Source organism: Ciconia boyciana, chromosome 10, assembly GCF_034638445.1.
Source record: "Ciconia boyciana chromosome 10, ASM3463844v1, whole genome shotgun sequence".
NCBI lineage: Eukaryota > Metazoa > Chordata > Aves > Ciconiiformes > Ciconiidae > Ciconia > Ciconia boyciana.
The window spans coordinates 41,953,623-41,973,509 of record NC_132943.1 but is presented as its reverse complement, the minus strand read 5'-3'; the positions used below and the strand labels follow the sequence as shown (position 1 = coordinate 41,973,509).

The 19,887-nt window shown below is 46.1% G+C and overlaps 1 long non-coding RNA gene across 1 annotated transcript in view; it reads left to right on the top strand.

The window, feature by feature from the left end:
* Nucleotides 1-18,375, top strand: part of LOC140657744 (uncharacterized) — an 87,232-nt gene extending 68,857 nt beyond the window's left edge. Inside the window, exons 18-21 of the long non-coding RNA XR_012044467.1 lie at nucleotides 10,605-10,801; nucleotides 11,004-11,131; nucleotides 14,136-17,707; nucleotides 17,815-18,375. This is a non-coding gene — a long non-coding RNA (uncharacterized lncRNA). The remainder of the gene's footprint in view (nucleotides 1-10,604; nucleotides 10,802-11,003; nucleotides 11,132-14,135; nucleotides 17,708-17,814) is intronic.
* Nucleotides 18,376-19,887: the final 1,512 nt, after the last annotated feature.

Genomic DNA, 19,887 nt, shown 5'->3' with positions numbered 1-19,887 from the left:
TCACACCAGCTTGCGTATGGGGGGAAGCGAGGAGGGGAGAGCCTTCCTCCTCCTCTGATAATAGCTAGCAGATGTGATATCATTACCAGGTCAAGGATCTGAAAGCATCAAGCAGCAGGAAAAAAGCTGTGCTGGGATGGCACTTTAAAGCTGTAAAGGGGAGGATGTGTCAGAGGCTGAATCATCCCGTGCTCAGCAGCAGGTCTGAGCGCTGCTCTGCAAGGTTTCACAAGCTGTGGTATATTTAAGTAGTCCTGGTTTGATGGTTTGGCCCCAGGAGCTATTTCTTTAGGTCTGTACTAAACCATTACCGATTTCTTCATAAAAATCAAGTCTGCCCGTGGCTCGTTTATATCTTGGGAGCTGTGTGCAGTCAGTTTGTTAGTGTGTCTTGTTTTTTCTGGAGGTGTGATGCCCCTTTTTTTTCCCTTTTTAGAGGGTCCTGGGCCTAAATACTAGAAAGACTTTCCCCATGTAACCAGGTTTTGTCCGAGGTTGGTGACCTGCTGCGAGCCAGACCATGACGCACACAATATTAAAACCTGGCTCTTCTGTGTTATTGGGAGGGTTTTTTTTTCCTGAAGAACCTTGCAGTAGCTTTCCAGGGTAGTTCAGAAAATCTGGGGCAGGTCAGACTGCAGATTGTTACTGTGCCCTTGTGCCTTTGTCCTTTGATCTAATGGCTGAAAATCTGAAATAAGACACGATTCAGCTGTGGGTTTGGTGCCATTTTGGGCTCTGGGAGGAGGCTGAGTTCTGCCTGTAGGTGCATCTTTTGTGCAGGGCTTGGCCAGGTGCATCCCTGGGTCTTGCCTTCCTCATCCCCCCAGTCTCCTCTGCCAGGTGACTTAAATTGTAGTAGCAGATCCTTGTAGGATTGCTGTTTAGAAAACAGGCTCTGCTTTACCTTTGACTAGTGGTCTCAGTGAAAAGCAGTATGCTTTAAAAGCCATGCGGCAGTCCTGGGCTCTATACAGCCCTTGGAAAAAGAGCTTCCCAGGTTCTGGCCGGATGCAGTCATCCAAAGAGTAAGTGATCGCTCCTAGCATGGGGCTGGAGAGCTGCAGGAGCTTTAAGGAGAGAACTGAGTGTGCCTGCAGCATGCCAACAAAGGACAAAATACCTAAAAGTACAGGAAGAAGCCTCGAGGAGCTGCTGTGGGTAAGAGAGGACTGAGCCTTACTTGAAGGTGGGTGAGTTGCATCTTTGAGGGCTTCCATGGGGAGGAGGTATGGGAGTGGGCTGGAAGGGAGGATGTAGCAGCTTCATCTTAATATGGAGTTGTGTTTTGGGGAGGAACAGCTCAATGTTGGGTGGCTGTTACGTGCTCTAGTGGTGGCTTCATGGCAAAAATCGTGTCCCTTTCTCATTCCTCTGCCTTTCCCCTGTGCCCCCCCGCCATTCCCCTCACCTCCAGCAAGGTGTCCTCCAAGTTAACTTTAGGATACGAGAAGCAAAGTCTACATGTTTAACTTAATGGCTGTTTTCAGTACATGCTGTGTGAGTGCAAAGCAGGGGTTGTAAATACAGCCAAGAAAATACTGTGGGGACACAAGTGTGTGTATGTGTGTCAGGAGAGGCTGTAAATAGCATATAGGTACGCATTCTATTACATTGTCATTTGCTTTTCTCTTATGCTGATGGCACATTTTCTGGCAGCGTAGATGGCAAGCCTTTGTATGTGGTATCTGCCAATATTGAGAGCACTTGTGAACTCTTATGCCACTGCTATTTGCTGTCCAACGGACACGGGAAGGAACCTGCAACGCTTCTAGTGCGCTTGCTCTCTCCCACCTCCCCCCTACATCTTCTTCCCCAGCTGACTTGACCAGGTCACTCCCCATCTTTGATCCTTTCCTCTTACTTAAAGACCTCCCGTGGCTGCATTGTCTGGAAAAGCTCTGGTAGAGCCTTCGGAGCCGTACTTCCACCTAACTAGAGAACACGCTCTCATTAACAGCCCTCGAGGAGGGTGAATATCGCTGCTACCTTCAAAGGAGAGTCGGAGGTGCAGAGCAAACTCCTGGCCCTCAGTCGGATGGAGCTCTGCTGAAGACATCAGCAAGATCAAAACGTCAGCTGGTGAGAACAGAAGTGATGCACGTATTCCTCTGTGATGCAGGAGCTGCGGTGGCTTTGTGGTTCCCGGAGAGACAAGGTGAACTGGCTGTAACTAGCTTTGGTACCGGTAAAAGTGCAGCAGCCACTTGGGCGAATGGCCCAGCTACTTGCTTAGCCTCTCGGGAGGATTTCAACGTGCATGCTGAACTCCGCTGTCAGCAGTGACTGCTAGTTATCTTAAAGTTAGCTTAGGACTGCCTATGCCATCTGCAGCTGCATCATCTGCAGAAGAGGTGTACCCTCAGTTGCTGTCAAGTGAAACCGCGCTGAAGCTTGGGAGCCAAAACCCTCTTACCCAGCTGCTATGTGAACACCTTTGCCAGGCGCTCAGTCTCCTTCCTCAAAGTTGCACCTCGATGGATGAGCTCCAGATGGTTGAGTGGGAACCTTGCCAAGCATGGAGGGCTATCAGCAGTGTTATGGATGGCTGTAGGCTTCCTGCTGGGAAGTATGTAAAGATCTGTTGGCTTCTTATTTTAGTCCCCTAAAAGAGCGCTCTCATAACTACTTTTGGCTTTCCTTTTAGCCTAATGAGTTCTTCTCCCTTTTCCAAAAAGTCTGAGGCGAGTCAGTCCTAAACTATCCACAGCATCTATTTATCTGATTTCCCTCTTCTCTGGAAGCGTATCAGATGAGTGCAGTGGGGTGGAGGTAGGTTGGACTTTGGCCATCCTTTGGCTCCTGCCATGAGCGCATAGACTTTTATCTTTTCAATGTGACCGTTGGGGGGGGGGGGGAATTAAACCACAAACAACTGCATTAAAATAATAATCAAAGCCTCATGAAAGCACACAAAAACCTAGTAAACTCTCTGTTCTTTGAAACTTGAATCTTGTCTCCCCTGTCAAGGTTAATTGTTGCTGGGTTCAAACCATGGACAAGCTTTCATTATGACTGGAGGTCTGAGCCACGGCGGGGCCAGGTTCATCTGCCGGGTGGTGGTTTGTAGCAGGGTTGAATTTGGTCCAGTCTGTTAAGGAGGGAGTTTCATCTGTAACTGTGCATTTCATTATATTTGTGGATTTAAATCTGAGCTTTAATGTTTCTTGAGTGTTTTCTCCCAGGGTCATAATCTGTGGAGCTATTTTAAAGGTGATCACTTTATTTCTTTCCGTATTATGTTGAAGACTACAGTATGGCAGTGTGGTCAGATCTGGAGAGCAGATCTAGGAACAACTGATAGAAGGTCCCCTAACGTAAGAGACCCTTCTAGTTTACGTGGTGGGGAGCAAATAGTCTGTTCTGGGAGTCAGGTCCTCCTCATTTCCTCAGTTCTCAGTTAATTAACCTACCAAGAGCCAAAGACTGATTTTTTTTTTTTTTTTTTTTTTTTTTTGACTGCTGCAGAGTCGCTGTTGCAGCCCAACTTGCATGTTCAGGATCCCAGCTCTTCTAGTTGTGGTTTTTGCTCCTGCAGCTCATGTTCTTCTGAAGGGGTGCTTGGAGGAGGTGGGCCATTAAGAGCGTTAACAGTGGAACAAATACTAAACTACATCACAGTATTAAAAATGCATTAATGAAATGGGCATAATGAGTATTGAAAATAGTTTTACACACTCTTGAGCTAGGAAATATAAATATACATATACTAAATGGCAGTTCCCCCCTGCCCCCCGCAGAGTCATATTTTCAACTGGCTAGGTTAATTTGGAAGACAGTATTTCACATGCAAATAAGTTGGGATTATGGTTCTGCTTGGGTAAATCACGGAAACTATTCAATGCCTCAATTTACTCAACCTTAAAAGGGGGTTATTGGTGTTATCTTCACCTCTGCGCTGTCTCCTTAGATCCTCAAGCACAAAAGGGGGCTGAGGAGATATTAGAAGAAAAGAAAATGAACTTATTTTCTCACTTTCAGACGTTTATATGAGGGTGGGTGAGACAGTTGCTCCTATCAGTGCTGGAATCTTTCCTGGTATTTGTTTTAGAACTAGCAATGGGGAAAACAAACTTGCTTTGGAAACAGTTTGGTGGTGTGGTCCCCCGCCCGCCCCAGGAATTTTTACTTTTATCAGAACTTTCCGATTTTTTAATACCAAACAAAATTCACTAATTCCTATCCAAACTCCTTTCCCAGAATTGCATAGTGACTTTGTAAAGCATCTTTGAAAGCATTGATTTTACAGGACTGAGCCTTCGGTGATTTCCAGGTTCTCCTGGTGCAAAGCAGCAGAGCCGTGGAGCTATGGCATGTGTAGCTGCCCGTGCCTCAGAGGAGCCTGTGCCCAACAAAAGAGCCCAAAGTGCTGCAGGACGGGGCATGCAGGATTCTTCCTTTGCTACAGAGGTGCTATTTTGACATGAAGAGCCCTCAAACACAGCTAACGGGATGTGGCCGGCCGTGACTTGACATGATTGCTTAGCATTACATCTCCATCTTTTCCCCCAGCCCACTTCTCGCCTGTGGCCTGTTTTCATTTCCTTGCTAATTCAAGCATGTCTAATGTTAGCACGAGGAATTTTTGTATGGTGCAGATAGGTCATGGAGATCTGCCTGAGACTGTATTTTACAGGTGACATCCATAAATACAGGTGGGGGAGTAGGACAACAGCAAGGTCAGGGGGATGGGACCTGTGAGAAATGCTGTTGTAGATGGCGGGGAAGTCTCTGAAGGTGAAATGCATAAGGATAACTTGCAGCAGTGGGTGAAATGAGGTTAAAACGCTTGCAAATGGGTGCGGGTGGGTGCAATCCATGGGGATTTGTATTACCTTCTGCTGTCAGAGAAATGCAAGCGCCTGTTCCCTGTCTGCGGGCACCAACCTCTGGCACCGTGTGCCATCACGCGCTGTCCTTGGCCAGCGCAGAAGTGCTGGCGATAAGCAGGTGTCCGTCGCTGGCGTGTGGAAAGAAGAGTCAGCTTGCCTTGCAAACGCTTTCCCCAAAGACAGCATCAGCCGTTGCATTTGTGGGGCTTAGTCCATTCACTCTTGCTGTGAATTACAGAAACCAGACCTCTCGTTTTTGTATGGACTATATCCACTAGCAACTAGCTGGTGCTGGTATTTGATATCAGCTGGGAACCAGGTCAGGAAGCTTTGATTTTCTTTTTTTTTTTACTTTTTTCTTCTTCTTCTTTTTTTTTTTTTTTAAAATTTCCACCACCTTCTCAGCCTTGCTCCCCATACCCTGCTTGGTCTGTCCGGTTCACCCACTTACACCCACCCCAGCAGTACACCGCGGGTAGGTGGGAGCTCACTTGGCACAGGGGCTTACGCAGTGCCAAGCTATAGGAATTTCCCCGACGTGTCTCACTTTGGGCAGTCTGAACTCAACATTGTTTCTGTGAAGCTGGAGAAAAAGGCTGCGTAGCTCTGGAACAGTCATTTTTTTTTCTGCAGTCTAATGCCTTTCCATCCCTGAAAACGGGTAGATGTACGATTTATTAGAAACAGTGCTTAGAAAGCTAAGGGCTGTAGCTTTTAAATGTCTTGTGTGTTTATTTTTATGAAAAAAACCCCTATGTTTCCTCCATTAATGGATAGTATTTACTTTAGGTACAGCAGAAATCTGATGTTGAGATTCAAATTAAGTAAATCTCCATTTATGAAAGCCCTAAGCGCCTCTGTTTCCACATCTCTTCATGGTACATTTAGGCTCTGTGTCTGTGTCAGAGACTTAAAGCTTAGCAGCCTGAGCTCAGATCTAGCAGGAAGGGAACTAACCATTGGTCTGACTTTTAGGCTGTATTAAAGGCTGGTGCCACGGAGGGGTGTGAAAAGCCTTTCATGTGGCCGGAGGAGGACCCTCCAGAGCCAGCCTTGGTGGAGGGAAGTCTAGGAGCAAAGCGAAGACAGGAATCCAGCCCATTAGAGGCACAAGATAAGGTTTCACTTCTGGGGGTTGGTTACTTTGCTAAAGCAAACAAAACCTTGGTTTTGACTTTGCTCATTTGTTTTTTCTTGTTCTGGAAATGTATTGCTTTATCAGGAGGTGCAGGAAGTTTCCAAGAACTCAGTTTGCAACAGGATGCTCGAGCAATTTCTTTTCATTTTAAAGAATTTCTGTGTCTTGATTCCAGTAAGCTGAGCACGGACCACCGGACAGTCCTCTTATAGATTTAGTGTTTTGGGGACTTAGTCATCAACAACGTCATCCTGCAATATGTTGGGGACCTAGTCACCAACAACGTCGTCCTGCAATACGTTATGCATGGTGCTCATCGCTTTACCCAGCCCCAGTGGCATGGGAAGGCAGTTTCATGTCTATGTTTGCTGGATCACGACGAGAGTACGCAGCGTTTTGCAGGACGGGGTATGAGCGTGCTGCTCTCCCTGGTCTCCAGTTTATTAGCAGTCTCCGAGTAATGAAGTTTAAAGGAAAGGTGGCACCTATCTCTAGTGCCAGCGCTGTTTCTGAGCTTTGTGTCCTGCTCAGTGTGCCTGTGTGCCTTGCAGCAAGGATCATTAGCAGATAATTGCCCCCTTCTGAAATCAGGTGAAGCCTTTAGACTTGCCTTTGATTTGTCCGGTGTCAAATGAGTACTGTAAGGCTCTCAGCCCTGTCCAGAGAGGATTAGTTCCCAAGGATCTCAAGATGAGATAGGTTAATAGCAACTGTGAAAATCTGTCCTTTCTTTTTTTCTAGCACTTGATGCTGTATGAAGGTGGCTGAACCATTTTTAGAAGAGAGGAAAGCGATTTGTCTCTGCTCGCACAAGCAGATTTTCTGGCTCTGTCGTACCCTTTTCCAGTATTCTAGTACTGGTTGTATTATTCTGAATCAATATTAGCTAGAACTGGTAATAATAAAAGTAAATAATTAGCCAAAAGTCAGCCCAAGGAAAAAAAACCAACCAAAAGCTCCAGAAGATGTTGACATCTTCCCACCCCCTCCAGTGCTGAAAATACCAAAAAACCTTGTGTACTGTGGGCTTTGGAAGAATAGGTTAGCAGATGAGCACTGCTGCTGTTAGGCGGTGCAGGGGCTTGCATCCAGGTGCCCCGGGTGGTGGTCGCGAGGGGCTCTGCCCTCTGCTCTCCCCTGTGGAAGTCTTCCCGTCCTGGAATAACGAGGCCCGTTCCTGCCTAAACAGATCACGTTAAATACCACACCTTTTCCCCATCTTCTCTGCCAGGCAGAACCCACCCTGAAGTGATAAGCGTTAGCGTAAGCAAAGCTAATTCACTAACTTATCTCCAGTGTACCGTATAATTGATTTCATCAAATAAAATCTGTGTAATAAAGCTCTGGAAGTTAAGGGAAAGCTACAGCTTAATTGTAGTTCAGCCAAGAATCAATTTCTCATTTTCTTTCTTGTTTTCTGACAATTTCTGCTTGTTGATGAGGGCCAGAAAGGATGGAGGTTTTACAAATGTTGGTATCCTCTGTATCACTGGCATTTCATATCCAGACTAAAAATGAAAGGACAATTTTGCAGATACTTTTTGGATCAGTCACAATAGGGAAATGTCTGGGTCAAAACAGTTGTCCAGCAATGAAGAGCTTTTCCCCTGTGTAAAGCTAAATACGGTTTTTATCTGTAAATTTGTGTTTTGGTTCTTTCTGTAGTTTCCCCTGCATACAGGGTTAGGGAAGAAATGGATTAAGACGAGCTTTTTTTACAGTGTCTCCATTTCAGAGATGCAATAAAAATTTAAAGCACAATAAGAAGTTAAAATGTCAGCCCTATTTTGCTGAGCGAAGATGTTTAGGAAATGTTTTGGATAAAACCTCTGCAGCGAAACCCTGTAGTCATTCAAGCTGATGGATATTTAGCTTGCTTTTTTTTTTTCCAGTTCAGAATAAATGCCATATCTAGGAGGAAAAAGGAGGGATTGGACCACATTTTCTGGGATGCGTGGGTAGTTGGAGAAGTGATGGATGCTGTAGGTGAACAGCTGTTGCATAGGCATAAATTGCCTGTGAAATATATGCTGTGGGAGTCCAGCCCATCCAAAATGCAACATGTAGTTTTTTCTCTAGATGGAACTGTTTGCCTTCTGGGTGCTTTTTTAGAAATGGCTTGGATCTATCCAGTGGGTATGTCAGCCGCAACTTTTGAAAGCTTTATGAGGCTGTTTCTTTTAGAAAACCTCCGTTCTACTCCCTCTCTCAATTTGTTGCTGCTTTTCATAACCAGAGCGAACGCAAGAGATATGTTTTGGCCAAGTTATAAGCCTTAGGCTTTTCAGAGGGAGATGCTGAGGGGAGTGGTGAAGTGAGAACTGGCATCTCCTCTCCCTAATCTTGTCGGCCTTGGGATTTCAGCATGGGCCAAGTAAGACGTGGCTGCTTAAATGGAACCATCTTCTCGATTCAGATGGCACGTCTCGCTGGGGCACTAGTTCCTATCCAGGTAGGTGGAACGTGCCAGATACAGCAGCCTGGGTTCAGTAGGGGTTTTTTAAAGCAGTCATAGCATTGCAGGCTTTTTATTTTGGGGACGCCCCATATTTGTTCTGCAAGCTGAGAGATTGCACAGATCCGAGATGGTCAGGAATGGAAGGAGCAGGAAAAATAAGAGTGCTATCCAGAGCCCTAAATTTCTCTTATCTACCATCCACCTTGTTCTTGAGCTGACCTGCAGCCCACGTGCTGCAGAGCTGGGCTTCACCAGAGATAATTCTCCTTACTTGCTTTGCTTACACAGCTGTTTTTTAAGTACGCTCTTGAAAAACATACATTCAGTACACATATTATCCTTATACATCGTCCCCCTGTTTATTTCTTGTGTGCGGGATCAGCAGTTTGCAGTGCGCACCTTGAATCCTATAAGACACTAGAGCTACCCTGAGAAAGATCGCCTTAAAAAAAAAATCCTTCACCAGGCCAGCTAAGAGGAAAATGCAAATGGAGACTGAAAGGTACAGCGTCTCTGGGATGGGCGGTGTTCAGCCAGGTTGTAAAAAGGCGGTGGATCCGGAGAGGGGTTTTGGTCTGCAGGGAGAAATGGCGTCGCGTGACATGGCTGGCTTTGTGCAGCTCATTACGTTCCCGTTGCTGATTTCTAAATGGAGTCCTGTCGCTGAGAGAGACCAAGTTTGCTTTTACTAAAAACATAGGGGTGGATTTTTTATTTTTCTTGTACCGAGGTATGTAACTTTAGATGGCCATCTCTGTGCCTGGACACCTCTGAGATCTTCTTCCGCTGACATTCACCTTGACAGGCTACAAAGAGGTAAAAACTACAGTGGCTTGCCGCGTCTTGACTAGTGTCGTGCTTTGATATAAATCCTCAGGGTAAAAAACCACCTTGTGCAGCGAAAGCAAAGGCTGGAGTAGCTTTCATGAGGCAGGCTTAGTTCCCCTGGAGGACTGACATCCCCATTTTTGAGGCCTAATTGCACGAAGTCTCCTGTGATAATTTCTTAGACAGTGAGGAATAGTGGCTGGAGCCAGCCTCTGGCATTGAGGGGTACGAGCCCAGCGGGTCAGTGTAGTGTCTTGATAGGGCAACAAAGAGATCCAAAGACTTGGACAACAGTGATCCCGTCAGATGTCATTATAGCTTTTTTTTTCATCCATTGCTAACACAGATTCCTCGGGTTGATCGATAGTAAAACGCTTCACTTAAAGGTGCATTTCCCTTGCAACTTGTAATGCTATTCTCATGATAAAGGAGTGCTCTTGTCTGAAGTTATTGCTGTTTTTGAGTGGAGGCAGTGCTAGTAAGAGTCAGCGGTGTGACGCCGGGCTGATGTTGTCAGCTTGGCCACGCAGGGCTATTGCAAATACCCATCAGCAGCACCTGCCTTTGTGCTAGCCCGGAGGGACCGCAGTCCATGCTCCCTGACGCTACCCATATCTGCAGCAGTAACCTGGAGGTATTGTGTGAGGAGCTCCCCTCCTTTGCTCCAGATTGCAGGATCAGCCAACGCCGCGCTTCCTACCTGCGCGTTATCCCACGCCGAGGGGGAACCGGCTGCGCCTGGGGCTGCCGACATATGCCTTCCTTCTTCGCTTTGCCGGTGATGTAGTGTCACGACCCCCCGGCTCAGCTTGTAGCAGTGTGTGGGGTATTGATTTCTGTTTCACAAAATGATAGCCTTCAAAGGATGGCTGGGCATAATGAGTTGGGCAGCTGCCAATAGCTCCGTGTCACCAAAACCCTGTAACTCTCCATGTGTTAAAGCTTTCCTGCTCCTCAGTAGTTCAGATGGCTTTGTGTCTGTAAGAGCAGGCACAATTTCTCAGGTTCTTGGGGTGCGCCTACATCTTCTGAACCCTTTTTGAAGCTATTTCTGCATTTGATTTGACAGCCTAAAACCCGCAGAAGGGAAGAACGTAGCTGGTTTGTAGGCATGCAACCCCCACGTTTAACTTGGACAGCATAGCCCACTTATAAACCCGAAGTAACAGCCGTTTTGAAAGCCCTCTGCAGTATTGATTTATATTTTTCTGCAGCATCAGCATCACTTTAAAGGACAAGGGATTTTATAATGCAGTTGTAAATTATTCCTATAAGTATCTTAAGTGCCTCATGGGAGTGCATGATCACTCATGATGCTTTGTAATTTATTTCTTCTCATGTTTTTCAGCTGTGCAATAAACCACTTGTAAATACCCAGGAATGAGGGTCCTGACAGATGGCACTGACATGCACCAGGCTCGCATGAAAACCCTTGCATCATTTGCGGGAAGGAGAAAAGGAAGATGGAAACGATAAGTCTAAAATTTTCCTGAACCTGTGTGGCAAGTGTGTGCCACTGAAGCTCCTGAAAAGGCTATAAACATGGTAATTTTGCTTCCTGGATCCTCTTCCTGGGGTCCGCACTGGAACCTCTCCTTGCTGTGTTGTGACTCATGCTCTGAAGTTAGCTGCTCTCCTGACCTAGTAAAAATCTAGGCAGGTGTGAGCCAAACCTGCTCAGAGCAATTAGCATCAGTGCTTACATCCCCCAATTTGTGCTAATATGTATCCTGGTGATGATGTACAGGTGAAAGACTTAATGGTCCTGTTGCTCCTCTGAGAAGCAGAGGGTTTGGTCTCTGCCAAGTACAACTGCTGCTGCTGGGACTCAGCCGCGAGGCAATGAAAAGCTCAGGTTTTTCTGTGCAAGTCTGGGTGAGCAATTCCTTTTCTCAAAGTGTGTAATTCTCCGTGGACGTCATCAGTTGTATTTTAAAACTGTAGAGCTTTACCATCGGTGGTAAGAGTGTGTTTGTCCAGGTCTAACCTTGGATGGCTTGGACAAACATAACTTGTATTATCTTCAGCAGAGTCATGTTTTGACTCTCAGTAGTGTTGTTTTACCCTCTTTCTGGTTAAGTACTTGATGGGCTGTTTCATGTTGAGCTGCTAGCACCAGGTCCTAAAGGATGTCAAAAGTGACCGTCCCAAGTGTGAAGTTTCAGGTGTAACTTGGAGAAGGCCTCAATGACCAAACGTCTGCAAAGGATGAAAAGCCTCAGTTGCTTCTTGCTGGTTGAGGGAGTCTTATGTCAACCCAGATAATTTTTGAGACTAAATAAATGGCTTTGTTTTCCATTATTTGAGAGAAGCCCAGCATGAAAATTGCTGGAAGAGGGCTCTGTTGACTTCTAAAATGGCAGGGACCTGAAGAGACTTTACAGTGCAAGAGTCTCGAAGCTCGGCAGCCCTGTGTAACTGCTCCCCAGGAGACTGACCATCAGAGGCTTTGAATGAGCGCATCAGATCTGCTGTTCCATCTTCAGCCATTTCTCTAAACTGCTGCTTTGCTTTCCCAGTGCTCCTTATCATCTGTATTACGTAGCTTTTAAGCATGATGACCTTGAAAACACTTGTAGCCACTTAATCTGGCTGTGTTCCCCTGTTAAAGTTCTGTGTTAATCTGTGTGGATTTGTTACGGGGATGTAAATGCTGGTGGAAATCTTACAAGGGCATGTTTTTCTTGAGTGGGGACGCCAAGAGATTGCTGTTCAGTAAGTAAACAAAGAGAAATAATCTTTATTTCTGGCTTGACGTTGGGATTTCTAGCTAACCGCTCTTCCGAGCGCGCTTGCTGAATGCCGGCAAATTCTTGTAGGTAAGGCAGGGCATGGTGGTCCTTTGACGAAACAAATCTCGAGGGGCTGAGATATCATCAGAACTCCCCCCTGTCTGCTTATATTAGCTGATGCAAAACTGGTAGTGGTTGTATCGCTCACGGCATAACGTAAATACCAGTCAGGGCAGAACATTGATCTCTGTAGCAAAGGAATTGTTCGTGGCATGTTGACCTGCCCCGAACTCCTGGGCAATCACAAAGCGTTATTGATAGTTACAGCACAAATGCAGTAAGCAGTACTTTTTGCTCTGTGCAAACATACTGTGCGTGCTTGTGAGACCAATTATGAGTCCCAGTGAGTGAAATTCGTTCTTGTTTTGCTTATGACCTCCCAGCGTGTCCTCGCTTGCACAAGAAGTTGTTCTGAAGTGACTGGTCATGGGCTCCAGATGTTTGCCCCACCATGGCTGGCTGTCCCTGCTAACCAAACACCTGTCTGTGCTAATAAATACTTCATGCCCAGATCTTGAAGAATAAAACAAAATGCCTGCCTTGAAAAACCAGGAAAGCCCCAAAAGCATGTGTAATGTCTGTTTCGCAAGAGCAATCATCCTTGATGTGTGGGCCTCTTGCCTTGAACAATTAACTGCTTGGTGAAGATCTTGCAGACCTATTGGAAGTGCCTTTTGACCCTGCTTTCATCCATCTGGCCATTAATAGCTCATTCAGGGATCCAGAGGATTTAGACCGACCAGCAGAAATTGCAGCTGGCCTGGTGGCTATCCTGCTGCTTGCAGCTCTGTCTCCTGGCTTCATGTAATAATTCATAAATAACCCTCCCTTGCTTCTGGAGCCAGTTGTGGGTGTGTGCCGATTACACTGCCGTGGTTGACATCAGCATCTCAACTCTCATCATTGCAGCCTGGCTTAAAAAACAAATACATTTATTCTTTTTCGTGTCACGATGATGATTTAACTCCTGTTTCTGTGCAAGAAACATGATGGGCCCGTGCAAGAAAAAAGTAATCCACTTGGAGCAGCTGCCTCCATTCTCTGGCCCGACTGTGTTTCTCAAGATACAGGAGGGATGCCAATGAAGCAATGTCTCTCCTGGGAGAGAATTGCATGAATCATATTAGTGGAGCTCCAGCAGAAAGCTTCACCCGCAAAGGGTGGGGAGTAGCAGTTGATCTAGACCAAATGATGACTTAACCTTGCCTGAAAGTTTTAAGATGTCGTTCCTTCGATATTTTTTTTTTTTCCTGCTGGAAAACTGAAATATTTCCATGAAACCCAACATGAAAACTTCAGTGGTGGGGTTTTTCTTTGTTTTTTTTTATTTCCCTATCCAAAGCCTGCCTGTTGGAAAGCTCCCCACCAGCGCTATTGGTGGGCCAGGGAATTTTCCAGGGCTAGCCTGAAGTTTCCATTAGGCAATGCAAGGCGTTATTGGGGTGTGTGTGTGTTTGTTTGTTTTTTTAAGACAGCCAAGCAAAACAGCTGCTGGTGAGAACTTTAGTACCTGATTTGTCCTCGTAAAATTATCTGCAAAGTGAGAAGGCATTTTCCAGAGCTATCTGCAACTTGCTTTTAAAACTGAATTTCCTCTAATGCCATAAGTAGGAGTTAATAAACAGCTTAGGTGTTTGTTTCATTTTGAGTGTCTAATCAGTTCTCAACTTGTTTCAGATGAGACATGTTAAATTTATCCCATGACTCTAAATATAATCTTTCTTTCCATCCCTTAAATAGCCACCCTCTCCTTTCAAACAGTATTTTTTGTTCACCTTCCTGGCGTCCGGTTTTAAGTAAATATTTTAAACTTGGAGGAGCGTGGCTCTCTCCTTTCCACTCCCCTGGCTTCCTTGAGGTCGGCAAGGGCTCCCACCAATTTATGCCGATAGACTCGAAATCAGCTCCAAATTTCTTTCTGGCCTTTCATCCAAAAGCTATTCGGGTGGAGAACAACTTTTTGGCTATTTGGAGAGTGGAAAGGAGCCTCGGGGAATCTGCTTTTTCTCTGTGACAAGTGCCAGTAATATCATGCTTGGGAAACAATTACTTTTCTTTTTCTTTTCTGCCTCGCAAACTTGGCGCAGCTGAAATGTGATGGAACAGACGCTGGAAATGAAAGGTCCTGCAGAAGGAGGAGAGGATGAGCCGTCCTGCCTGCAAAGGGTGGAGCGAGGTGGCTTCCTTAGCTCTCCAGTAAATCACACGGAACACCACCCATCAGATTCTGTGGATGACTTCAGACTGGCTTGGGGGTGAAACAACACCAAGGGATGATATTTTACTTGCGTTTTTAAAGCTCTAGGCAGAGTCTCTGGTCCAAGTCTGGTTGGTAGCATGTCAGCGTGCACTGGGAAGGCTTGTAACTGAGCTCATAACGTTTTATGTTTTTAAGAGGGAATGCTTGGCTTTCGCTGCTTCACTGGGGGTTTCTTCGTGTGCTTTGAAATGTGACTATCTGTGAGGTAGTACTGGGGTTTTTTCCACCCCCTTCTCCTTAGTGACTTCCTTTCTTTGCATTTCTTGTCCTGCTTCCTCTGCTTCAGGCTTAATTGCACCGGTCAAGAGAGATGGAGTTGAGACGATAGCAGCTTTAAGTTGGAAACTGTTCGTTGCATTAAAAGAAACGCTTAACTCCCTCTCCATCAAATTTATGATATTAAAATCAGTAATTCTCCCCCTCTTCCAATTAGTTTCATTGGTGCTAGCCGTCATGCCGTGTAGGAAGGGCTCAGATGCTTTGGCTGCAGTGCACTTGATACCTGAGCAGAGAAGGGGCAGGTAACAGATAAAAGACTGTGCAGGTCCCCTCCTTGCTGTGACCTCTGCTGATGGGTGGAAGAAATCTCCAGGACTGGTTTTCCTCATGTTTTTGCTGTTGTAGATGGAACTGGCTGTTAAAAAGGAGGGTTAAGTTGGTCCTGCAAACATATGTCTCGGGGAAGATAGGGGTTGAGAAGCAGAGCTGCTGTGATGATGGATATTTCTTGTGAAGGCAAGATGTGTCCATTAAAAAATACTTGTGCTTCCAAGCGTATAAGCCCCAGACCTGTCCTCAGCAGAGCAATCCCCACTTAGATGAGAAGAGATTGTCCCAGAGCTCCCCGAGATGGCCAGTGGCTGGGCACCTACCTGTAAAACCCCTGTAGGGAGGCTGATCCGTGCCTCTCTGCTCTCATTCCTCATCTGGAAGAGTGCTGGGAATGTCTGTACTAGAAAGCTACTGTTAGATGGCATTGGTTGGCTGTGAATATTCATGTGCGACTTGTTTTTGGAGCAAAAGCGTGAGCAGGGCTGTGGTACTGCTAATTGCAATTGAAAGTGTTAATTTTCACACGGTGGTAAAAGAAATCCCAATTTGCGAAGATTTCACTTGCGTCAGGGGTGAAGTTCCTGACAGTTTTAAAGGGTGCAGATGTGAAATGCTGAGTTTGAATATTGAGTCCCTCTTAAAATACTTTGTTTCATCTGAAAGATTCCCAGGCGCTCTCAGTGTGTTACTTTGTCAAACCTAACTTTTTTTTTTTCCCTAAGAAGGTTGGAGACTCGACTTATTATTCAACTTTCTATTGCAGCTTTGTTTAGTGGACTTTATACCTTTTTAGTTAAAACATTATACAATCTGACCAGGAGTCGTGCAATCACAGTGGGAAATGGGAAGCAGCAGCATAATTTATTCTATAAACAAAGGGTTCACCTACATTAGAGCACAAGTTGGTTAATAAAACGGGTTTTGGTGAAATAAAAAAAATAAATGTGTAGCTTCCCCTGGGCTGTGTTTAGAAATAGTTGCACTCAGATGGGGAATGTGGCGCTGATGTCTTACAGGAGATGAAGCCAATCTCTGTGGTAAGCAGCTACCCTGGTTCAGACTTGCCTGGATCGAGATCAGTCTTGTCTTGTCTGGGTTGACGTGTCCTTGGTGAAGCTCCCATGAAGCTGTGCATGTTGCCAGGGCTCCTGGGCACAGCCCCGTGCATCTCTGGGCTGCAATGAGCTGAGCTGCTCTGCGTCTTCCCTGGTGAAGTGCAGGAGAAGGCGTCTTGTCCCTTTGCATGCTTGAGAGAAGGGGATGATGGAAAGGGACTGGAAAGACTAGAGGGATTTGACCAGATCCTTATTACAAAATGGGGTGGATAATGAATGCCAGCAGAAGGATTAAACTACATTTAACATTTATCCTGAGATGAGCCAGCTGTTTCTAGGTTGGAGATGTGTGCAGGCTCGAGCTGGGGATAGCTCTGAGGACACTCATCAGGCACAATAAAAGGTGATGTTCAAGGACTACTAAATCTTGTTACTGTCCATGTCTTGTTCTGGAGTTGTACATGTCGGATCCTTGCAGGACAGCTTTGCACTCTTAAAGTGTTAACTTTGGTAAAATTACGAAATTGCTGTGGTTTGACTGGTGGGGGGATTGAGGATCCTCTGAGCATTTGCTGGACAACCAGCAGCTCCAGCCACGTTGAGAAGCTGGAAAATGTATTGAGTGTGGGGTATGTGTTATAGGTCTGGGCAAAGGGCTGGTGAGTCAAACTACCGCTTCTGGATCTGAGGTCTGGGAAGGAGGAGAGTCGGGGGGGATTTTCCACTTTCTTCTGAGGATATATTGCAGCGTGGGTAGGGAGCATCTCTCAGGCTCCCTGCAGTACAGACCTGGGAAGTATCAGCTGGTTGAAAACTTGCTTTATCCAACAAATGTTAAAAAAAAAAAAAAAAGCTCCAGGAGAGGAGAAAGGCTAGCTTCAGTGAAGTTAGTGGTACAACTCCCCTTAGCATGAGTCAGGAGCGGGATTTCATCTTGGAGCTGCAGCGAGTACAACCAGCGTTTCTCCTGGACCGTAAACCGAAAGTTGCTGAGAGTTATTAGGCACACGTGCACACAATAGTGCTCAGAGCCCGTCCGCTGAGATCTTTCCTCAGGGATCCATATAAAATACCTCTCACAAAAGCTGCCCTGTATGTGAGCAGAGGAACTCCATCTAGTGACGTTAAAAAAAAAAAGGAAAAAAAAAAAAAAAGCCCACAAAACCTTTTCCACACACACATACAGTCGCGTACCTCTTATCTTACTGCCAGTCTGTTGAAGATATCAGCGCAGCTAAACAGCATGCAGTTACCATATGGGGCACTAAAAATGCTGCCTGGGAAGCGCGTTCGGTCCCTGCTCTAAATTCTGCCAATGCAAAAAATGTCCCCTTTGTCATGGTGGTGAATGAATTTTCTTGTTCCCCTTTCTCCTTGGATTTATGTTAACCCTGGGTTTCAGTCGAGTTTGATCTCCTCGCTTTATTGTATTGCAAACAGTAGTCAATAGCTCTTCAGCTTGAGATCGCCTGGATTTATTTTCAGGTCAAGTCAACTCTCCTTGACCCAAGTGTGAACCAAAATACATTCCCAGAAGATTCCCCCACAGGATATCGGATCCAAAGACAGAGTGACATTGTAATGAGTTCAAGGTTTCAGCTCAGTACAACGGAGTCCCTGTTGGCGTGGGGAAGGCAACCGAGCCATCCTTCTTATTTCAGAGCTGGGTCCTCTCCTGGGGCAACTCAGAGCAGATTTTGTCATCTGCTAGTCACTCCTCTTCATTGAACAATGTCATCGATTCCATTCCTGGTGTTTGTGATCTGAAGGGAAGCTGGTCCTGGCTCCTTACGTATGTGTTTGCATGGCTCTAACATGCGTGCGTGGAATTTGGTGTGCAGGCTTTAAGCAACTGATGAGATGATCTTCATTCATGCTTTTTTTTTTTTTTTTTTTAAGGGAAAATGGGATCTCTTTTGGGGATTGCCTGGCACAGAGGCAGAACCAACTGATATTGCATCATGAAGTAAAAACACCGCTTTGAAGACTTGGGACAAAAATGGAATGAACTCATAATTTATCCTGAATGATAAATCTTCCTTCAAAAGAAGGCAGCCTTATGTTTAGTACAAAAGACTGTTTATTTCTTCTATGGAAAAAAAAGAAGTAGTGTAATCGGATAGGATTAACTTTCCAGGGGCCCTGGACAGAAGCTAAAGCACAGGCTGCCTCCTTCTTGTGCTTGCATTGGATAATTTGAGTAGTCTAAGACCTCTTTGGCTTCCTACGGCATTGGGCCGTGAGCTGCCGCCAATGTGCCTTCCACCTAAAGCCAATATTAAGGACCCCAGCAACAAGGGTTTCTACAGAAACTAAAATTGTCCAAGTGTTTGGCTGGTATAAACTCCTTGCCTCAACTGGGAACTTGGCCCAGGTATGGAGAAAAATACGGCCTTATTAGTGTTTTTCATCTCGAGCAGGTAGTTGAATACATTTACGGCAAATGCATAAATAACGTACAACTGACTTAATGTTGCATTGAGAGTCTTTGTGGTTTCTGTGTGCTGACTTTGTCGTTTTGACTATTCATGGTTAATGTTACATCAGCCCTTTTTATTTTATCTAGTCATTTAATTACGTAGGAATAGTCCTGCGCGCACATTTGTTGGTGGGAGCGATGATGCTTCAAATTTCACACCTCGTTGGGATGGATGGGAAAGTTTTTAGCGAGATAGCTGGGTTGGCAAAAGGAAGGAGTAAAGTGAGAGTCCAAGTCCCACTGGAGTTTGCATGTGTGTGCTCTCTTACTTGTGCAGAGAGCCCCATGCAGTTCAGGGGATAAGCAAATCCCATATTTTCTGATAGGCCGAGTTGAGTTATCTGTGCCTGAGCTGGTTAAGAGCGTGACATGGTCAGACTGGCATGAGTGATGCATTTATGGTGCAAGAGCTGCTCAACAGTCACTGCTATTTTGTGCAGTAGAATCATAGGATCATCAAATATCTCAAGTTGGAAGGGACCCATAAGGATCATCGAGTCCAACTCCCTGCTCCTCGCAGGACTACCTAAAACTAAACCATATGACTAAGAGCGTTGTCCAGACGCTCCTTGAGCTCTGACAGGCTTGGCGCAGTGGCCGCTTCCCTGGGGAGCCTGTTCCAGGGACCGACCACCCTCTCTGAAGTAAACTCAAGCTATCTTCTTGCCTTGTTCCTCTGGAATAAGCTACTTGGGCGAGTTATCACAAAGGAAGGACGTGGTCATGTACGGTAACTTGTATGTGAGCCGAAGGCCTTCCCGTAGCTATTATGAGAGCAGCCACATAGCAGAACAACACTGCTTGGGATGAATGGGAGTGTGCTTATGGTGCTGCGTGAATTTGATCGGAGCTCAGGTCTGCATGTGTTTGGTTTTTTTCTGTGATCCACAGCCTTCTCATGAGGGAAGATGTGCTCCAAAGAGACAGCAAGGCTCTTCGGGGACTTGAGCGTGGGCTGAGTGTCTGGAGGACGTGCGCAGTGGGCAGGAGTCGCGTTCCGGTGTCCTCCGTGCCTGGAGCCAAGCCAAGCTGGAGGAGATTTGAACGTACATCACCCATGGGGTGATGGGGCTGCCCTGACCACCATACTAAAGGTATGGATGGAGAAAGGGGGGAGGGATACTCCCATTTCAAAGGAACACAAGATTTGTGGGGTCAGGAGAGAGGTGGGAAGCCGAAGGTGGAGTGTGACCGTAGCTGTGAAAAGGGGCCATGAGACCAGTCCCACCCCAGCATCGTGTGGAGGAGATCCCATTGTGAGGAGACCTTGTCCATACGCAGTGGCTGGCTGTGTGCAGGGTGCTCCTCAGATGTCTGTCTGATATGGTCCCTTGGGGGAGGGAGGTGTTTATTGGCCTTGATCTGATTGCAGTTGAGGCAGGAGATAGGTGTCAGTCTGCCGCAGACGCTTCTGGGCATGTGCCACAGCAGGACTGGAGCCTCTTGGAGAACGGAGACGAGGCAAGTAGGGAGTCTAGATTGGGCAGCAGCCA